The sequence below is a fragment of the Ictalurus furcatus genome, unplaced genomic scaffold (genome assembly GCF_023375685.1).
Source record: "Ictalurus furcatus strain D&B unplaced genomic scaffold, Billie_1.0 scf3, whole genome shotgun sequence".
NCBI classification, from domain to species: domain Eukaryota; kingdom Metazoa; phylum Chordata; class Actinopteri; order Siluriformes; family Ictaluridae; genus Ictalurus; species Ictalurus furcatus.
This window is the reverse complement of record NW_026521052.1, coordinates 1,388,032-1,410,016: the sequence shown is the minus strand read 5'-3', so window position 1 is coordinate 1,410,016 and position 21,985 is coordinate 1,388,032. Positions and strand designations below refer to the sequence as shown.

At 38.4% G+C, this 21,985-nt stretch overlaps 2 long non-coding RNA genes and 1 pseudogene across 2 annotated transcripts; 2 read left to right on the top strand and 1 right to left on the bottom strand.

Moving 5' to 3' along the window:
• Positions 1–633: 633 nt before the first annotated feature.
• On the top strand, positions 634–5,446 carry LOC128604819 (uncharacterized). Its single transcript, XR_008385320.1, has 2 exons — positions 634–2,691; positions 4,292–5,446. It is a non-coding gene; the product is annotated as an uncharacterized LOC128604819 (long non-coding RNA).
• Positions 5,447–7,739: 2,293 nt separating this feature from the next.
• On the top strand, positions 7,740–20,476 carry LOC128604824 (uncharacterized). Its single transcript, XR_008385325.1, has 3 exons — positions 7,740–8,203; positions 9,762–9,810; positions 20,425–20,476. It is a non-coding gene; the product is annotated as an uncharacterized LOC128604824 (long non-coding RNA).
• On the bottom strand, positions 12,079–12,197 carry LOC128604838 (uncharacterized; annotated as a pseudogene).
• Positions 20,477–21,985: the final 1,509 nt, after the last annotated feature.

Sequence of the window (21,985 nt, the reverse complement as noted above, 5' to 3'; positions counted from 1 at the left end):
ATTTGTATAGCGCTTTTTACAATAGACATTGTCTCAAAGCAGCTTTACAGAAATATCGACACGGTATACAGATATTAAAGGTGCAAATTTATCCCAACTGAGCAAGCCCCTGAGTGGCGACGGTGGCAAGGAAAAACTCCCTAAGATGTTTTAAGAGGAAGAAACCTTGAGAGGAACCCGACTCAGAAGGGAACCCATCCTCATCTGGGTAACAACAGATAGTGTGAAAAAGTTCATTATGGATTTATATGAAGTTTGTATGGCCTTAGGAGCAGCCATAGAGTATCAAAAGCTAAAGAAATCAGGTGATTGAACTTGTTATATATACATCAGAATATATCCACTGGACATTATTAAAGTATAATGAGGTGGGGGTCAGAGTGCAGGCTGCTGTGTTAATGCACCCCTGAGCTGAGAGGTGTGTATCATTGAGCTTATGTGTGTTCGTGTCTGGTTTATTTGCAGGTCTTTGAATATCAATGATGCAGACAGGGAGGAGAAATATAACAGGTATTTACATACCAGTCAGTATGTGTGTGTGTGTGTGTGTGTATGTGTGTGTGTCTCTGCACCACTTAACTCCTGTCTCCCATTTTTACTGCATTTGTAAAACTGGAGACACTGCAGGGGGAAACCACTCAAACCCTCTAGTGTGTGAATCTCCCAGAGCTTACACATTCAAACTGAAACTACACAAGCACTACAAACGTGTGTGTGTGTGTGTGTGTGTGTGTGTGTGTGTTTGTATTTGTGTAACAAATACAGTAACAGTAAACCGTTTTTGTGTTGATCTTGATGTATGTTTTGGATCATTGTCCTGCTGGAAGATCCAACCACGGCCCATTTGAAGCTTTCTGTCAGAGGCAGTCAGGTTTTCATTTAATATCTGTTGATATTTGATAGTCCATTACGCCATGCATCCTTTCTCTGTACCGTCACTTTGGGGTGGTAGTTACATCCATCGACTTGGATAAGCAAGTTACAAGCCATCGATAAGGGAAACCTGAGATCAAGATACATCTCAGGTTTTATTTATCTATACGATATTTATTTATACATCCAACGATTTAAACATACTGGTTCTCCACAAAAGTATTAAAGAAAGGATCTCAAAACCGTGATGTGCCTCCGAACCCTCAAAGCTCCGCTCGCTCGTTTATTCACATTGGCAGAATATTCCCGAAGTGTTCGCCAGCCTCCTGAATCAATATCCACAAGGTTATAATCCACAGTAAGAGCATTAGCATGGTCCTTGGCAAACGCACACCATCAGTTCCGCCATTCCCACCTGGCTCTCATTTCCGCGTCCCGCTTTCTCTCACCTAGTCACCTGTTCTTTTTATTGCTTCCTAAGACCCCACCCTTCTCTTCATCTCTTTTTTTACTTCCGTTAATTAAAACACCACGGAATGGAACGGACTCCGCTTCTGCGTCACTAAATGGTAAAATGGTAAATGGCACACTTATATAGCGCTTTTATCCAAAGCGCTTTACACTGTGTCTCATTTACCCATTCACACACCAATGGTAGCAGAGCTGCCATGCAAGGCGCTAACTTGCCATCGGGAGCAACTTGGGGTTCAGTGTCTTGCCCAAGGACACTTTGGCATGTGGAGTCATGCTGGCTGGGAATCAAACCGCCAACCCTACGATTAGTGGACAACCCGCTCTACCACCTGATCCACAGCCACCCCGTCACTGTGCAGCTATCTGTTACAAATGAATGGGAAAATATCCTTGGCATCCCTGCAATTCAAGGATGTTGTAATTGGTAAGTTGTGATGTCAAAAGTATCTGTACCAAGTTGATACTAAAATTTTAAAAAGAATGATACGATAAGTTTTTTTTTCAGTACCGGCAGTACCAAGTATTCTCCTGCTTTCTGATTGACTTTCTTTTGTAGGTATTAATTAACCGTGATTTCCACTCAGCCATCTTACTGGAATTTGTGTAGGTTAGGAATAAGACTGAGGATGGAGTTGTACAGTTTTGTAGTGTGTATCGTTTGTAAATATTGTTAACTTCTTTACCATAGCCATGCTGAGGGAGGTGTTGACTAAATTAGAGATGGTGCTGGACCAACAAACCACTGAGCTTGCTTCAACTACAGGTGTTCCAGGTGCAGTCTTTGGATACTGATGAAGATTTACTGCCCTGCAAGATCTTCCTCAACTGCATAGTCTGGAGCGAAGGATGCAACAGAGCCCAGATTGCAAGCAAAAACTGGTGAGAATTTTTTTCTTTTTTTGTTAACAATTGCTTGCACAATTACACAGCGACTGAGAGTGTTTGTTTTCTCAAGGTGACACACTCGTACTCAAAGCACAACATTCAACACCACTTTGATATGAGGGAACAGTTATGACCTAATCTTTGGTAGAGGAGCAAAACATGGAAAGCACACAGGGCAGGGTAACTGCAGGAGTAGTGAGAAGCACTGACACAGTTGACAAGGCAATACATGCTTATTAATTATTTATATTTTATATTATTTTATATTATATTATTGTTTTAAAAATCATCGGTTTCGGGTAAACTGGTTGGCGCTTATTGACAGGGCAGATGTGCTTGACTGCACCTGGCGCATATTGAAGAGGGTGATTGCTAACTCCCTGGCAAAGAACCTCAATTGGAGGGGAGTCAATGGAAAGACTTCACTGGCCACTCTCCAACTTGGGGAGGTCATGATTGGTAAGTATATCTGTTTACATACAGAATTAGCTGTCTCTCTCAGATGATATGTAAGGGGTAATCCACGGCTAGATGTGCATTAAACAGTTTTAGTGCATGATGTGGAGGAAAAGAACCACTCGTTCAAATCGTCACCTAGCCATGGATTACCCCGCTTATACCATGGTCTTTCCACAATTAATAACATTAAAGCTGTCATTGATTTTAGAAGCACAAACTTTGATTAGAAGTTTAAAATGACAGTTAATTTCTATTAGTTAGGTCGTTAGATCTGGAATTTTGCCCGATATAAATCAGACACAGAGATAAAGTAGTGTGATGAGATTACATTTATTTGAATGAATTGACAGATATCTATCAGAGACAGAGAGATTAAGCATATATGAATTACCTGCATCATGTGCCTCTCAGCAGTCAGTCAGTGCGTTTACATGGACAACAACAATCCACTGTTAACCCGATTAAGACGATACTTTGATTAAGAAACTACCATGTAAACAGCAATTTTTAATTACCTTAATCTGATTAAAGTCAAGTTACTCGAAGTAAGCACTAATCGAATTAAGACATGTCGAGTACTCCTGTTTTAGTCGCATTATCAACGTGTATTACAGACATGTAAACACCTGAATCACATTATTAACGTCGTGTGAGTTTTCACCACATTTTGCGACAGGACACGTACACACACGGCAGTGCTCAACATTTTACGGCGAACAAGAGAGCACGGCTGCGTCCCAAACCGCATACTTGCCTACTATATTCCTGTAGTGGGGAAAATACATCTATCTCGACTACTATGGAGACGCTAAGTGCACGGTTTGGGATGCAGCTCACGGCTTCAAGCAGTTGTCTATTTGCACCTGCAGCATGACAAATAAATAACTGCGCTTAAAGCGTTCATAAAAAAATTAAATAAAAACACCCAAAACTGTATACTATACCATAACGAAGACGAACTGTATGTTGATACGTGAAATTCTGGAGGGACGTCGGACGGCGTGGCGCGGTGACGTAATGACGCGGGCTGTTAATCTAATTATGTTCTATAACATGTAAAACAGGTACATGACTGGAGTATTCTAAAAGCGACTCATGTAAACACCTTAATCACGTTATTATCTTACTCAGAGTAAGGTCAATAATTAGATTACTGCTGTCCATGTAAACATAGTCAGTGTTGCGCAGCAGTAGTGTAGTAAAACTGAGAGTTGAATTACTTCACAAACAGTGATGGTAACACCTCATTGCTGAGAAATATAATGTAACTTTTCACCAGCAAAGCTATTTTTTTTGTTAAAGTTGCAGACAGCGCGGGCAAGAAGTGTCTGTGTGTACGAATGTGTGTTCACGAATGTCTCTGTATGCTCGAGTGTCTGTGCGTGTGTGTGTGTTTGTGTGTGCATGTAGGCTGCGCGTTGATTTAGAAATGCTCACAGTGATCAAACTGACTGGAACTACCTGTGCAATAAACGGTTATAATGCACACCTTCCAGCCATTCAGAATCCAATATTCACACTGACCATGGTATAAACGTAATTAATGCTTAAGATTCATAATAACCTTACGATATGTATTGCTTTCTTCCAATGTTCATAGAAACCTCTTCACGGCTAAAGCTGCAGAGATGGAGGTCGAGGGGACCATGAAGAGGTGGCTCCAGCTGGCATCAGATCGAGAGTGCGGGCGCAAGAGAAGACTTTTGAAAACTTTTGCAAAAAGAAGGTATTTAGAGTGTTTTAACTGTGGTGTCTTTGTTAATTTGTTAAAATGTTCATATTATAGTCTATTTTTGATTGTTTATAAAAGTCCTTACTGTTTTTAAGTGGTTGAAATTGTGTGTGTGTGTGTTGGTAGCTGGGTGGCTATACAGTTGCGGTCGGAAGTTTACATACCCCTTGCAGAATCTACAAAATCTTAATACTCTTAACAAAATAAGATTGATCATAAAAATCCTAAGTTTCTTATTTAGTACCGCCATGAATAAACTATTTCACATAACAGATGTTTACATATAGTCCACAAGATAATAGCTGAATTAATCAAAATTACCCCATTCAAAAGTTTACACACGTTTGATTCTTAATACTGTGTGTCGTTACCTGAATGATCCACGACTCTTTTTATGTGTTATGATAGTTGTTCATGAGTCCCTTGTTTGTCCTGAGCAGTTAAACTGCCCACTGTTCTTCAGAAAAATGGTTCATGGTTCTTCAGGTCCTTCACATACTTTGCTTTTCCTGCATATTTTAGCCCTTTCAAGTAGCGGTTATATGATGTTCCGATCCATCTTTTCACACTGAGGACAATCGAAGGACTCGTACACGACTATTCCAAAAGGTGCAAACATTCACTGATGCTCAAGAAGGTAACAGCATGCATTAAGAGCCTGGCTGTAAACGTTGTAAACAGGATGATCATGTAAATTTTTTTGTCTTCTGGGGTACTTCTTCTATGCTGTATGAACCATCTTTCTGTAATAAACCTTTTTCACCTCAGAGGACGAATCTGCAAGTGTTGTCTAATTTCCACGACACAACTCAGTTTTTACATATTTTTTTATTTTATTTTTAAGAAAAATAATTAAAATTCAATAACCTTTTGACTGTATGAGGTACCGGTAAATGAGAAAAAACATAGTACTACTTTCATAAAATGTCATGTGCAGCTTGATGCTAATTATAGTAATGTCTAGTAATTCTGAGTCTTGAACAGTAAACTCTCAAGTGTCATTGTCATGTCACAGCAAACCAGCGACTCCGTTTCCCAGAATGCACCTCAGACTACAAACATGGCAAACACAAACTACAACTCCGAACCAACACACCGACATTGTTAACCTTCTCCAGAATACTAATCAGACAAACCTGTTACCAATGAACCCACTACATTAGAGAAGGAAATACTGGATGTGAAGTGTAGTAGTGCTAGTGTGTGTGCATAGACTATCAGTTTAGATACTGACCCTGAACACTACTAACATGCAGTGCTTTCTTGGGGTGGTGCTGAAGTTGGAGTTGAACTGGTAAGAAAGATATTAGAGAGAGGCTTCTTTACACTCCTGAAGATGTTCAATTAGAACCTGCACCAAACTCACCTGATTCAAGTCATCAGCTAATTAAGTGGCCTGCACGAGCTGCGGTGGGTGCTTTAGAGCAGATAAAACTCCAAATGTGTTAGATAAGAGTTCAGAGCCTGTGTTCTAGACACATGATTTAGAGTGGAGACTTAGGCTTAGACCTGAGCTTTGGAGTTATTCTGATTATAGGTTTCAGTGAGGAAGTGACTGAAGTTAAGGAGAGGAATGGAAAATAAAGTTATAGTCTTTCTGAGTAAACAGAATAAGGCTATATTATTGTTCCCGGGGGAAAAAAAAAGAAACTTGTAGCAGCGCTGATGAAATACATATACATAACAAAAACTGCTAGGAAAAAAAACTCAGAACATTTGCTTAGCCTAATACGTTTTTTTTCCATCTGCACAAAATTATTTTAGCAGCCGCTTTTGCAATAAAAAGACTTAAAGTCGAGGGTCCCTGTAAGTATCTACGGAGAGAGAGAGAGAGAGAGAGAGAGAGAGAAGCAGTGAACCATTGACATCATGTACAGAGTTAGCATGAAGGTGTGATTGACAGTTTTTAGAAATCACTTCCTAATCCTATGCTAAGATGAATACTACTAGGCTACTACTCTAATAATAATAATAATAATAATAATAATAATAATAATAATAAGGAGAAGAAGAAAGATAGATTAAAGGGTGAGGAGTAAAATCAGTATAAGGTGGGGCTGTTTTGTCTTCAGCAAGAATACCTAGTGCTAATAAGTAAATTGTCAACAACATTGTATATATCTAGTGCCTGGTAATCAACCTCCTCACCTGGTGAGAGGACAGTCCACTCATCCTCACATTTCACACAGTATGAATAATAATGATAACAAAAGGAAGTAAAACTAAATGAATGTTTTAACTGAGAGCAATACTTTGTACCCATATTTCCAATTGTATAGTAGATTGAACACAGTTTTTGCTTGTTACGTTTAGACCCGAGGGGATTGCAAACTTCAAAAGCACCATCGTCATTATAACATTCTTCCTCAACTTCCTCAAGCGGATGCTGAGGATCATCAGACCATAGTCCGTTGTAACACAGTGTGTTTATGCTTTTGGTAAATATGACATCTAAAGGACTCATACTTAGAAAGGTCCTCTGACAGTCATTAAGACCACAAGTTATTGAAAAATTTGCCTCATGTGCATGAATGAGACCAATGTGCTGGATTAATTTGACAATCGTTCTCCGAGAGCATTTAGGACACCAGAATAGGCGAGGCATTTTTGGCAGATATTACTGTAAGAGGTTGATTACCCTGGTAACTGGAGTAGGTAGAGGCTTGTCACCATCCACAGTAAGTTTCAAAACATATTGCTGAAGAAAAATCAGAGTGTTCTTCAAATGAGATGGACATGTTGAACTGAAGACAAAATAAGCACAAAATGAAGCAAGAGCCCTTTCATCCACACCGCTATCCCAGCAGATCTCTATCCCATCTACTTTGATGACTGTAGTGACTCTCCTTGTAAACACAGTTTTGCAGCCCGTGATGGTACTTGCAGTGGTAACAGCAGACTTTCTATGCCAGCGACCCGCCTTCGGGCCTCAGCTTCATTAACTGTTTTTTAAAGTATTGGGTTTTTTTCACTGTAGAAGTTCACTACAACTGTACAACTGTAGAAGTTGTAGAATAAATTCCCCATGAACAACACTGACTGGAGCACATGCCAATTAGAAAGATTCAGGTGACGGACTATTAGCAAGTTATTGTCATTCATTCGTATAAATCCAACAATTATTATGTTTTTCACTATTTAGCTGTCTTTTTACTTTAAGGATCTAATAAATTGCGTATATGAAATGATTTTATTTACAAGTATCATGTTTGTGATTTTAGGTTATTCGTCATTTAGTACAGCTTCTGACCATTAAATCAAAACAGACTTGTGATTTGATGAATTAATGCTTATTTATTTAGAAACAGAAGTACCTAAATACAAACATGCTAAATACTTTATATTTTTATATATAAATAACCAGGTGAAAAAGAAGACAACCTTCCAATTGTGAAACTGGTTATTAAAGCGCTTAATTAATTGTATTTTCCATGCAGTGTGCACAGATGTCCTTCTCATCTAGGGATAAAATGTTCCGCTGGCCCTTTAAGAAGCAGGAATGTGAGTTCCCGTTCTGCCCAGGAGTATCGCGAGAGTTCACCTGCGAGCAGCGCGATTTACAACGCGATTCAGGTGCTTCTTATGAAGTGTGAGAACCGGGAAGTTCTTGTGCATGAAGCAAGACTTTAAGTTTAAAATCACAGTGGAGCCACTGAGCAGTGAGACTAAGCATACTCGTCAGGCTTACAGCTGAAGACCAAACATCTGTGGTGAAGTTCATCGCGGAGTGGTTATGAAGAAGCTCGTGAATATGATCTGCCATACGGTTGTATAACTCCGGTAAGCAGACGAATGTGAAATAACGCCGCCTCGGTAAAGTGTAGCGAGGCTCAAGGAGTTTTACCAGTCCCTGAAATCCCATGTCCTTCACTACAGAGCATGGTTGATCATCAAGCGCCATAAACTCCAATACTTTCTGAGTAATTTCTAGAGTTTTTGTGCTGTCAGATTAAAATGTTCTGGTGCTGTCAAATACTTGTGCGATAGAGGGAGTCACGCTAGCCTTTGTTTGGCATTTAGCTTTTTCAGCTGAAGCTGCCTCCGCTTTAGCTTTGACAAACTCGTCATATTCCTTGGCGTGTCGGCATCTAAGGTGTGTAATCAAATTAGTTGTGTTAAGATTTAACAGAAATTCGTGAAATTTTAGCAGTGCACAGCTTACAAACTGCAGTTTTGTCGTCATTGTCGCCCAATTCAAAATAATTCCACACAAGAGACATCTCTACACACAGCACGAAATCCATGTGTTTTCCCCGCCCTCTTTTGATTGACAGGATATAATCGGTCGTGATTATCGGATGTTTTTAAACTATCGATAGATGAAAAATAGCCTTTCGGTATCGGCCGATACATTGGTGCATCTCTAGTTAAAACCAAGAATGTAATGGGTAATTGCATATTTCATTTTAATTGACTTTTTTTTTTTTTTTTCCTTAATGAAGCAGCCTTATATGGTCTTGCATGTATACAAATATTATATTTGTATGTGTATGTTGTATTTCGTACTGTCGATAAGGAAAGGGAAAAGGAGACAGACTCATTCTTGATTGTACAAAACCACACTGTAACTTCAATTCAGTTCCATTTTATTTGTATAGTGCTTTTTACAATAGACGTTGTCTCAAAGCAGCTTTACAGAAACATATAATTACGGGATACAGATTTTAAATGTGCGAATTTATCCCAGTTGAGCAAGCCGGTGGTGAAAAACTCCAAGATGTTAAGAGGAAGACACCTTGAGAGACCCCTGGTATAACTAGAAAATGTTGAAAAAAGTCCCAGGTATTCCAAGGGTTCCTGTATAAGGCTGTCCTTAAACTTTTCCGAAGTGCAAGTTTCTTCTAAGTCCCAGGTATCCCAGGCGCCTAATACCTAATAACCTAATGCTTATTTATTCAGAAACAGAAGTAAGTACATACAAAATGCTGCTTTCAATTTTAACTCGGACAGCGTGCTTTCAGTTGATGGACGACCCCATTTATTTTTTGATGAGCTCCAGAGAGGTATGTGTGTGTGTGTATGTGTGTGTGTGTGTATGTGTGTGTGTGTGTGTATATATATATATATATATATATATATATATATATATATATATATATATATATATATATATATATATATATATATATAATGAGATTAGACAACTATATTATATATTTTTGAATTTAATATATAAAATAGTTTTATTCACAAGTGTCATCTGTGATTTTTATTCGCTATGTAGAACATTTAGGTCAAGCAATGTCCAGAAATAGGTGTATGAATTTTCTCACAAAAGTCATGTTGACCAGTTTTGTCTTGTTTTACCTCTCTTGCAACTTCAATCATTGGGCACCAGACTGGAGGCAAACAAGACCTTGTCTGTAAACACTACAGCAAAATTAAAGGTTAGTCACTCCTTTAAAGGACAGGAAATTTACAGGATAGGCACTTGACTTTTCCCACAAAAGTTATGTTGTCCTGAATTTTTTGAAGTGTCCAAAAGTATATGGATGGTGTTAAGGGTCTGGGTGTTGTGAGTGGCAGAGCAGCTACATCGTTGCGATCCACTGAAAGTCAATCTTTTGTTTGGGAGCCCTGGCTACATGGGTAGCCCTCCTGGACCAAGTCCCTCTGGATGTTCCAGGGGGACACGTCAGAAAATAAGAAGAGGTTTTTTTTTTTCCTTATCATCCAAGGTGCGCCAGGGGCAGAGCGTTTAGACATGAACCCCCGGTATTCAATTGAATTCCATTTTATTTGTATAGCGCTTTTTACAATAGACGTTGTCTCAAAGCAGCTTTACAGAAACATATAAACATGGTATACAGATTTTAAATGTGCGACAGTCAACACTGGAACCAGCAACAAACAGGTCATTACAAAATTATGGATAGACGGAATGTTAGAAAAAGAGCAGTAAAAAAGGTCAATGTAATGCTCACTTCATTTGGATGTCATTTAAGAGAAAATGATCTTGGTGCTGCAGTGCGAGATGACGAGATAACTTCATCTAATATCCAAAATGTTGCTGGTGGCACATATCATTATTTTGGTATTCTTAAAGCTTTGTCCAAAACCATGGAAAAAATCTGGTCTTATGTTCTAGAGAAGTATGAATTCAAACTTCAACTGAACATGGATGGCTTACCACTGTTTAAAAGTTTGTCTTTGTAGTTTTTGGCCCATTATAGGGTTACTGCAGGGTTATACTAAGAAACCAGTTGTCATTGCTCTGTTCTGTGGTAAATCAAAGCCAACATCACGAACTGACTATTTGAAAGATCTAGTCAGTGAACTGCAAGGGTTAAGCAAGGGATTTGCCATAAATGGGAAGCAATTTTTCCTAGAAGTCGCATCTATCCTGTGTGATGCTCCAGCTAGAGCTTTTATAAAGGGAATTAAATCACATACTGGTTATTCAGGTTGTGACAAGTGCATCCAATCTGGTGTGTACATCAACCATAGAATGACCTTTCCTGAGATCAGCAGCCCACGTAGGACTGATGAGTCTTTTATCAACATGTCTGATGAAGACCATCATACTGAAACATCTCTTTTAAAAGCTGCAGGAATTGGCATGGTATCATGCTTTCCACATGATTACATGCACCTTGTATGTCTTGGTGTTATGTGAAAACTGTTGGACTTATGGCTTGCTTCAGGGCCTTTATGTTGTCATTTGTCTGCTCGCCAAAGTGTTATAATCTCAGACACACTTGTTAGCTTGAGACGTTATATTCCTGAGGACTTTGCTAGGAAACCCAGGCAATTCTCAGAAAGACTGAGGTGGAAAGCAACAGAATTGCGACAGTTTCTGTCCAGTGGTTTCAAGTCCAGTGGTTCTTCTTGATGTGCTGTCAGAACCAATTTTATGTTATCTGTTGCTATCTTTATACTCTCCAATCCATTCTTTGTATAGTTCTTAATGACTTTGCTCACAGTTTGCTAGTGTCATTTGTAAAGCATTTTAGTGAGTTGTGTGGTCCTGAATTTGTTAGCTACAATGTACATGGGCTAACCCATCTTTCTGAGGATGTCAAAAAACATGGAAGCCTTGACTTCTTGTCTGGGTTTCTGTTCGAAAACTTCCTGGGATGAATAAAAAAATGATGAGAACTCCACACCATCTATTACAGGTTATACGGCGACTCTCAGAAATGGACTGTTTCATGGTAACTGCTGAACATCTGGATATGAAAATTGTCTTGAAAAAACAACATGAAAATGGCCCAATTCCACCAGATTTTAATAAAGTTGACCAGTTCCAGGAGGTTGTTCTAGGTAGCACTAGAGTTAATCTATCATGTATGGGAGAAAACTGTCAGAATTGAAGGCTGCATTGGTGTAGTAATGAATATTCTTCAATGTCAGGAGAAAGTAAAGTGCTTAAAAGACTTATCCAAATGAAAAGCTTACAGCACCTAGTAGTCCCATTCAGTCTCCCAACCAAGTACTAACCATGCCCAACTTTGCTTTGCTTCTGAGATCAGGCTTTGTCAGAGTGGTATGGCTGTAAGCAACAGATGCCACCAAATGGGGCCTATTTAAATAGTGTAAGCAAATATCTGACTGACTGACTGATTGATTGATTGGCTTCCCCCAAACCTCTATCCAATCTTCATCCCAAAAGAGGATGTTGTGCAGAGATCGTGAAAACACTTATCCAAATAAAAAGCTTGCAGCACCTCGTATTCCCATTCAGTCTCCCAACCAAGTACTAACCAGGCCCAACTTTGCTTTGCTTCCGAGTTCAGATGAGATCAGGCTTTGTCAGAGTAGTATGGCCATAAGCAATAGCTGCTACCAAATGGGGCCTATTTAAATAGTGTAAGCAAACGTCTGACTGACTGATTGATTGATTGATTGATTGATTGATTGATTGACTGATTGGGTCCCCTTCAAACCTGTATCCAATCTTTATCCCAAAAGAGGATGTTGTGCAGAGATCAGGAAAACACTTATCCAAATAAAAAGCTTACAGCACCTAGTATTCCCATTCAGTCTCCCAACCAAGTACTAACCAGGCCCAACTTTGATTTGCTTCCGAGGTCAGATGAGATCAGGCTTTGTTTGTTTGTTTATTTATTTTATTTTATTAAAAGTATTCAAAAATTCCATTAAAAACATATTGCAGCATAAATACTTTTTCACATTAAAATACATCAGAATGTACATTATTTTTTAACAATAAATCCTAACTTTATAAACATTTTATTATTTACATCCATTGTAATATCAGTTTAAAACACAGTCAGTCCTTAAAAAATAAATAACACTTATATTCCTAATATGATAAAATTACCCTTGTTGTCCTGGCACTTTCCATTGGAAATCATTAAACACCTTACATACGTCTGGCGTAAAAACGTTATAAAATTCATCCATTTTATCTTCTTGTTTAAAATAGAAAAACAAACATTCTATATATTTTTCCACTTTTCTTTTAAAAACACGCTCTACATCCATTACAATTTTTTCTCTTTTTGCCACAACTCTTCTCTCCCATATTGCACTTTTTAACAACATCACGAGCAGATTGATCAGTTTATTGTTTTTACACTTTTTATCCACTCCTAACATGACGACTTTATTCCATTCTGTGTCTTTCTCATTTTTTTCCCCTTTCAGATGTTCAATTATTTTCTTACATTTCACATTAAAATCTTTCAACTCTTTGCAGTGTAAAAACAAATGTAAAAACCCTTCTTCATCATCGTTACATACTTTACATATTGCACTTTGCTCCATTCCTATTTTGTTCAGTAGGATGTCCTTAAATATGACTTTATGTCTGATAAAATACTCTAGGTTCTCTAATTTTGTTTCTGTGATCGTCTCTTTCATATTATTCCATATGCTTTCTTCTTTAAGGTCATTGAATTTCTGTTGCCAGTACTCATTTACAATAGGTTTTTTAAAAACTCCATCTCTAAAAAGGCTATAAAACATTTTCACTGTACATTCTTTAAAAGCAGCCAGTTTTTCTCCCACCTTCACATAGACCTCTCTTCCTGTTCCCCCCTCTTCCATGCTTTCAGTTCTCTTTATCCACTCTTTGGGTATTGCTTTTTTGATGACATCGTACTTATTTATTATTTCTTGTCTGTTAAAATCCTCTTTCTCCTCCTCCATTGCATCTACTATACACTGTACAGGTAAAAACCCTTCTTTAAATTCATATAAAACATCCCTAACCCTTGTGATTCCCACCTCCCACCATTTCTTAAAAAAAATCTCTTTTCCTTGATTTAAAATGCTGTTGTTTAAGAATAAAGGTTGATTTAAAATGTTCTCTCTGCCTTGGGGATTAAAATGTACATTGGTTAAGAATTTCCCCCAGGCGCTCATCATTTCCTTATAAAAATCTGGTAACCCTTCCATCATCCAGTTCTTTGTTTTCATCCATAAAATATTATTTCCCCAATTAAAATTCCCACATTTGTTTATAAAACATTCCATTGTTTTTTCCCATGCTGCTTTATTTTCATCATCCATATACTTTTTTTTTTATTATTTTCACTCTCAAACTGTTTTTCCTTTGCTCAGCATCCAGTAAACCCAAACCCCCCCCCCTTTCCACTGCACCTATTAAAGTATTGTACACGATTCTTGGTGGCTTTCTGTCCCATAAAAAATCTAAAAAACATTCCTTCAGCTTTTGTTCTGCCCACAACGGCATAGGTGACACACATAAGGTATACCATAACTTAGACACCATCAACACATTTAAGATTAAAACCTTCCCTTTTAAATTAAGAGTCCTCAGTTTCCAAAAATTCAGTCTTCTTTCAATACCTCCTAATGTCTTTCCACATGGTTTCATTACATTTACATTTATTCACTTAGCAGACTCTTTTATCCAAAGCGACTTACAAATGAGAAAGATACAAGCAAAGCGATATATCAAGCAGAGAACAATACAAGAAGTGCTACTGTACCAGATCTATTAATTGAATTCCAGAAGAAGCAAAGTGCAGAGTAGAGGTGTAAGTTAGGTGTTCACGGAAGAGGTGGGTCTTTAGCTGTTTTTTGAAGATGGTGAGAGATTCTGCGGTCTGGATTGAGATTGAAAGTGCATTCCACCACTGAGGAACAGCTAGTGTGAAGGTTCTGGAAAGGGACCTTGCACCACGCTGAGTTGGAACTACTAAACGTCGGGCGCTAATCGATCGCAGATTGCGAGAGGGAATGTAGGCCTTCAGGAGAGAGTTGAGGTAGGAGGGTGCTGTTCCTGACAAGGTCTTGTAGGTGAGCATCAAGGCCTACAGGAAGCCAGTGGAGGGAGATGAAGAGGGGTGTGACATGGGTTCTCTTGGGCAGGTTGAAGACGAGGCGCGCTGCAGCGCTGCTTTCCCCAATTAAACCACCTATGATCTTTTATTTCTTTGAAAGTAAAATGATTTGTTAAATCTGTAACCCCTCCAAATCTCATATACACTGTTTTTTCATTTACCTTACCTCCTGAGCCTTTACAAAACATCTGTACAATTTCCATGACCTTTTTAACACTCTCCATTTAATAAGATTCTTTCCGAAACCAAAACTCTTTAAAATTCCAAATAAATAATCAAGTTCTACCCTGTCAAAAGCTTTTTCAAAATCTAAACTAATTACATAGCCTTCTTTGTTTTTAAATTTCATGTATCTGATCATATCTTGTATGCTTAATGTTGTGTCTGCTATGTCTTTTCCTTTTACCCCGTACACTTGATTTGTTTTAATTATGCTTGGCATTACTTCTTATAATCTGTTGGCTAAAATTTTTGCTAAAATCTTTAAATCAGTGTTGAGCATTGTAATTGGTCTGAAGTTATTTAGGTCTACCCTTTCTCCTTTTCTTTTATATATCAACTTGATCAATCCCATTCTTTGGCTCATCTCTCCTTTCTTAAGAACCTCATCATATACTTCTTTCAGGGTGCTAGTTAAAAAAAATCCTTAAAAACGATATAAAACTCACTCCCCAAACCATCTATCCCTGGACTTTTCTTTCTATTTAATTCGGTTATAGCTTTTTCAATCTCTTCCTCTCTTATGTCTTGATCACATTCTTTTTTATCTTCCTCTCCTACTTTTGTTTTTATTTGCTTCAATAGTAGTGCTTTTTCTTCTTCTTTTACTCCCTCTGAATTAAATAGCTTTTCATAATATGCTTTTATTTCTTTCAGAATTTCCTCATTTTTTTCTACTACTTCTCCATTTTCTCCTTTTATTGTTTCAGCTTTCCCTTTTCTCCTTTCCAGATCGAAAAAAAATTTTTGTGCACTTTTCTCCTTCCACCATATACTTTGCTTTTCTTCGCAACCTTGCACCTTGATATTTATTTTCTTCCATTTCTTTCAGTTCTTCCTCTATTACTTTTAATTTTTGTATATCTGTTTCTTTCTCATTTAATTCTTTTTCCCATCGTTCCCTTATTTTTCTTTCTTTATTCTTTTTGCTTTTCTGTATTTGTCTGCAATATTTTATGGTAAATTTTTTCACTGCATACTTCACATTTTCCCACCATATTCTTTTATCTTCCACATACATTCCATTTTCTTTTTTGTTTCCAATGATATCTTTTATCTTTTCAACATATTCTTCATTCTTTAAAACCGCTGTGTTTAAGACCCATACCCCTGGCCCTCTTTTCACTGTACTCCAGTCTATTTGCATAAAAAGTGGCTTATGATCACATAGGCTTGTTTCTTCATACCTCATCCCTTCTATAAAACCTTCTATGTTCCTTGTACATAAAACAAAGTCAATTCTTGTTTTGCACATAAAATTCCCGACTATCTGCCTCCTTCAGTATTCTTTTTTCTTTTCATTCCCTTCTCTCCATATGTCAATCATGTTATTTTCATCCATCAGTGATTTTAGCTCTTTTCTCCCAGTGTCAGTTTTAAAAACCATTCCTTCAGCCATATCCAATTTACTAAACACTGTATTAAAATCCCACATTATAATAACTTGATTGATCCCTTAAAAACTTAAAATACTCTCTTTTCCTGCTCCCCTGTTGGTGCATGTACGTTGACCACCACCACTTTCCTCTCTTCATATTCTATCTCTACCGCCATACATTTCCCAAATGTGTCCTTATACACTATTTTACATTTTATGTCTCTATTTTCTTTTATTAGTATTGCTACTCCTCTGCCAAACTTATCATTTATATATTACCATTGTTATAAAATATTTCCCCATTCCATCTTTTCCTTATTTCACTTATATACCCATCTCTCCAGTTAGTTTCTTGTAATACAATCACATCTTCCCTTTTACACATTTCTTTCACTTTTTCAATTTTTTTTACATTTAAAAGTCCTCTTGCATTAAATGTAACAATTGTTAAAATCATAAGACGGAGGAAAACGTACAACAAACTCATCTTTTCAGTCAATCCCCTCCAAGTCCTTTAGACACTCATACCTGTTTTCATGTTTAAGTGCATCCTTTTTAATCACTCTTTTTCTGGCTCCAAATAAAAAGCTTACAGCACCTAGTATTCCCATTCAGTCTCCCAACCAAGTACTAACTAGGCCCAACTTTGGTTTTTAGTTGTTTTTTTTTTTAGTTATGCCTGACCCCAACCTTTGAACCCTTTTGCTGACCCTAACCATAACCTTGAACCCTATGCCTGAGCCCAACCCTAAGCCTAACCATCTCCCCATCCTTTAACTTCATTCCTTAGCCTAAGCCTTACCCTAACCTTAAATAGTCCAATTTTTTTTATCAGAAAAGGATAGATACATAGTCCATTAAAAACGAAATAGTCCATTTTTAAACCAGAAAAGGATAGATACACAGACCATTCTTCACACATAAAGACAGGATAAAACCCTGAAAGTATGATGGATGAAAAAAGAGAAGGAAGATTTAGATGTGCCAGTGCGCAATAAACCCGAATCTGGGATTTTATTTAAGAAATAAGCAATTCAAAAAACCTAACCCCTAACCCCCCTAACCCGCCCCTCCTGAAAATACCACAGTGGCAAAATCAGGTAGAGTATCCTCGGACTCCACAGACGATGGGCTCTTAGATATCATTGATCTAGACAATAAACCAAACAGACATATCAACACGGATAGAAAAGCGGTAGATTGGTCCATCATTCGCAAACCTGTAGTTTTCATGGAGGACTCCAATCTCAGTCGGATCCCTAAAATCAAAAGTCCAAACACACAAGTCGAAAGCTTTCCGAGGGCCAACTTCCTACACATGGCCAAAATTCTGCAGAAACAAAAACCACATCCATTTGTACATAAGATAATTCTGTCCAGGGGTTTAAATAACAGGGGACAACATCCGTACAAAACGGCCATGAAACAACTGCAGTGCCTTTGGAGAACTGCCCAATCAAATTTTATATTCCCAAATGCCACAATTCACACACCCGTTATTCAATTTTCAGACTCCCTACCTCCACAGGAGCAGCAGAATCTGGAGGTGTTGAATAAATACATTGTCACACGGTAGTCCATTGTGGTAACTAAACAGATTGTTTTTCAGGGTCGAGAAAGATCACATCCACTGGACTGCAGAGACGGCACAACATATGTTTGATGGTTGGTGCGATCAATTAAACTATTGAGGACGGAGACGTGCAATGACCAATCGCACTCCAGTATTTTCAGTCTGTCCAAAACTTTTCATTTATCACAGGGAGAGAGGCTGCTGCTGGAGAAGGGGCTTACCTTCATCCCGACGCCAGGTGGGTCGGATCTTGGGGATCTTAAGAGGGATGTCCATTTGCACAATAGAAAGTTAAAGATCTTAAACTATTTTGACTTCCAGACACAAACCAATACCACCCCATTCATAGAAACGTCCAAATGGGAACCGCCAATTGCAGCATGTAACACACACATCAGACGACTAATTAAACACAATCACATAGCCATAGGCTCAAACAGATCTTTTAAAAAATCTGACAATTTATCACCCACACAGAAAAGGGCAATCCGTTCACTTAAAACAAACACAGACATCATCTTAAAACCGGCAGATAAGGGGTCGGGGATTGTCATTTTAGACAAAGCTCAATACATGTTCGAGGCTAAAAGACAACTGAATAACACCGACCATTACATCCCTTTGAATCACTCACTACAAGCCGAGACTAAATTAATTATACAAAACGTCCTGAATAGTTTACATCAGGAAAAATACATCAATCTAAAACAGAAACATTATTTAATGGGTCCAGATGTTCCCAGGCCTAGATTGTTCTATCTATTACCGAAAATACATGCTGCACCAGAAACATGGACCATCCCAGCCGAGATCCCCAGGGGCCGCCCGATAGTGTCGGACTGCGGAAGTGAGTCCTATCGCATGGCCCGATACATTGATAGTTTTTTAAATCCGTTGTCACAAACACCTCAAAGCTACATAAAGGACACACAGGACTTTATTGCCAAAATACAAAACATCAGCATCTCAACGATTCATTTCTCTTTACAATTGACATAAACAGCCTATACACAAATATATCAACAGACTTGGGACTGAAAGCTGTTCAAAAAGTTTTCAGAAATCACCCGGATCTAAACAGACCGGATAAATACATTTTACAACTCTTAGAAATAGGCCTAATGTGGAATGACTTTGAATTTGACTCACAATTTTACTTGGAGGTCCAAGGTACAGCAATGGGCAAAAAATTTGCACCAGCATACGCAAACATATACATGGCAGAATGGGAAACATCCCTTCTAGACAGATGCAAATTTAAGCCCCTAGTTTACTACAGATACCTGGATGACATCTTTGGGGTTTGGCAGCACGGAATGGAGGAATTCGATCGATTCATCATCCGAACATCACAATAAAACACAACGCTAACAGACAATCCATTCAGTTTCTAGACACTATGGTTTTCTTGGGTGAACCTGTTGAGCAGTCCAGGGCACTCAAGACTAAAGTGTACTTCAAAAAAACAGACACGCATAGTCTTTTACACAAATCGAGTTTTCATCCAAAGCATACGTTCAAAGGGATAGTCAAGTCCCACTTAATATGTTTCCACCGCATCTGTACGGATGAGAACGACTTCCATGACACTACTCGAATACTGTTTAAAGCCCTTAGACATTGAGGCTACAGTCGCAGATTTTTAAGACAAATCAAAGCCACAACACTGAGGGAAATAAAGACTCCACCTCCAGACACCCTGCTGCCAAACCCCCAACAGGTCATCCTGTTAATAACTACCTACAATCAACAAACACTAGCCTTAAATAAAAAAGTTAAAAACAATTTTGAATGCACTCAACACAAACTACCGGTTTTACAAAAATTCAAAGTCATTTCGGCGTACAGAAAAAACAAAAACCTTAAGGATATCTTGGTCTGTTCCAGATTCAGCTCTAAAACTCTCCGGCAGCGGTCTCCGTGGCAAGCGTACCATAGAAAAATAAAATATATTTTAGGTACACCCATAACACAAACTCTAAACTTGAACACAAGCAATATAGTGTACTGTATAACGTGCATATTGTCGGAAACGCTATATTGGGGAAACTAAAAACACACTAGCGGCAAGGTTAAAACAACATTTACACAACATCAAGAATAACACCAAAAATACAAAATTGATTCATCATTTTAAAGAACACGGGATACACCAATTGACAATCTCAGGGTTGGAATCTAACACTGCATGGACAGATAAACAGAGGAAGAGAAACAAGTTTAAATGGATACACAGATTAAGAACATGGACTCCCGTGGGACTTAATGAGAGGGGGAGAAGTTTATGGTAAGACACCGGTTTTAAACCATAAAATGACATTACGTTGAGCATATATGTAAACCCGGAAATGGTTTAAGAAATATAAATAGGGAATTCAAGTTTTGAGGGGAATCATAAAATAACATTATCCATAAATAAAAATGACATAGGTTTGAATGGCGGAAGGTGGGAAAGGGGATTGAGGAAAACCCTTTGGATTATTATTATTGCGTGTATTGAATGACTGACTGAATGGAGTGAAATGCATATTTTAAGCACTTACCTTTCTTTTTGCAGAAGGGACCGAAGCACTTACACGTTGTACTCAACGACACTGAGTGGAATTGGCACTTACTTTTTTAAGCACTTATCCTAGATCCTCAGTCAGCCATCCAGTATTGAACCTGTAGAAAAGAGGAAAAGAAAGCATTTAGAGAACCATTCCACACACAACTCAATCCCTCATCCCCAATTTCCCATCCCAACCCTTGAACCCTATCCCTGACCCGGGCCCTAACCCTAACCTTTGAACCCTACCACCGACCCTAACACTAACCTTTGAACCCTTCCGCGGACCCTAACCCCAACCCTAACCATAACCTTTGAACCCTACCGCTGACACTAACCCTTGAACCCTATGCCTGACCCCAACCCTAACCCTAAACCTAACCTTTGAACCCTATCGCTGACCCTAACCCCAACCCTAACCATCACCTTTGAACCCGATCGCTGACCCTAACCCCAACCCTAACCATAACCTTTGAACCCTTTGCCTGACCCCAACCCAAACCCTAAACAAAACTTTTGAACCCCTTCGTTGACCCTAACCCCAACCCTAACCATAACCTTTGAACCCCATGCCTGACCCCAACCCTAAGCCTATCCATCTCCCCATCCTTAAACTTCATTCCTTAGCCTAAGCCTTACCCTAACCCTAAATAATCCAATTTTTTTTTATCAGAAAAGCATAGACACATAATCCAGTAAAAACCAAATAGTCCATTTTTAAACCAGAAAATGATAGATACACAGTCCATTCTTCATACATAAAGACAGAATAAAACCCTGAAAGTATAACAGATGAAACAAGAGAAGGAAGATTTAGATGTGCCAGTGCACAATTAACCTGAATCGGGGCTTTATTTAAGAAACAAGCAATTCAAAAAACCTAACCCTAACCCTGGCAGACTGTTGGGGGGGGGGTCATTGTAAATTCAAAAACCTAACCCTAACCCATAACCATTGCTCTAACCATAACCTATGACCCCTAAAATTTAACCTAACCCCAGCCTCTAAACCTAAACATAACCTACCCCAAACTGTAGCTACACACACACAAAATATGTAAATTATAACCTGATCCCAACTTAATCCCTATAAAACCTAACTGTAACCATTGCTCTAACCGTAACCGCTGACCCCTAAAACTTCACCTAACCCCAACCTCTAAACCTAAACATAAACTATCCCAAACTGTAGCTGTACACACATAAAATAAATAAATTATAACTTGATCCTAATCCATAAAAACCTAACCATTGCTCTAACCGTAACCACTGACCCCTAAAACTTACCTTAACCTCAGCCGCTAAAACCTAACCATAGCCTATCCCAAACTGTAGCCGGACCCACATAAAATAAATAAATCATAAAGTCAGGGCCAACACCATCATCAAAGCCTGAATCAGAAGAAACAGCTTGGGCCCCAACCACTTCTACACTCAACTACAGATAAAGAAGAAAGCACAAGTTCGGGTAGAACTACAGCCAAATATCATCAGGAAAAGCCTCACTCTTTTGTGAATAAAAGAAGAAAAGCCCAACTTCAGGTGGAGCTACAGCCAAATGTCAGCAGCGA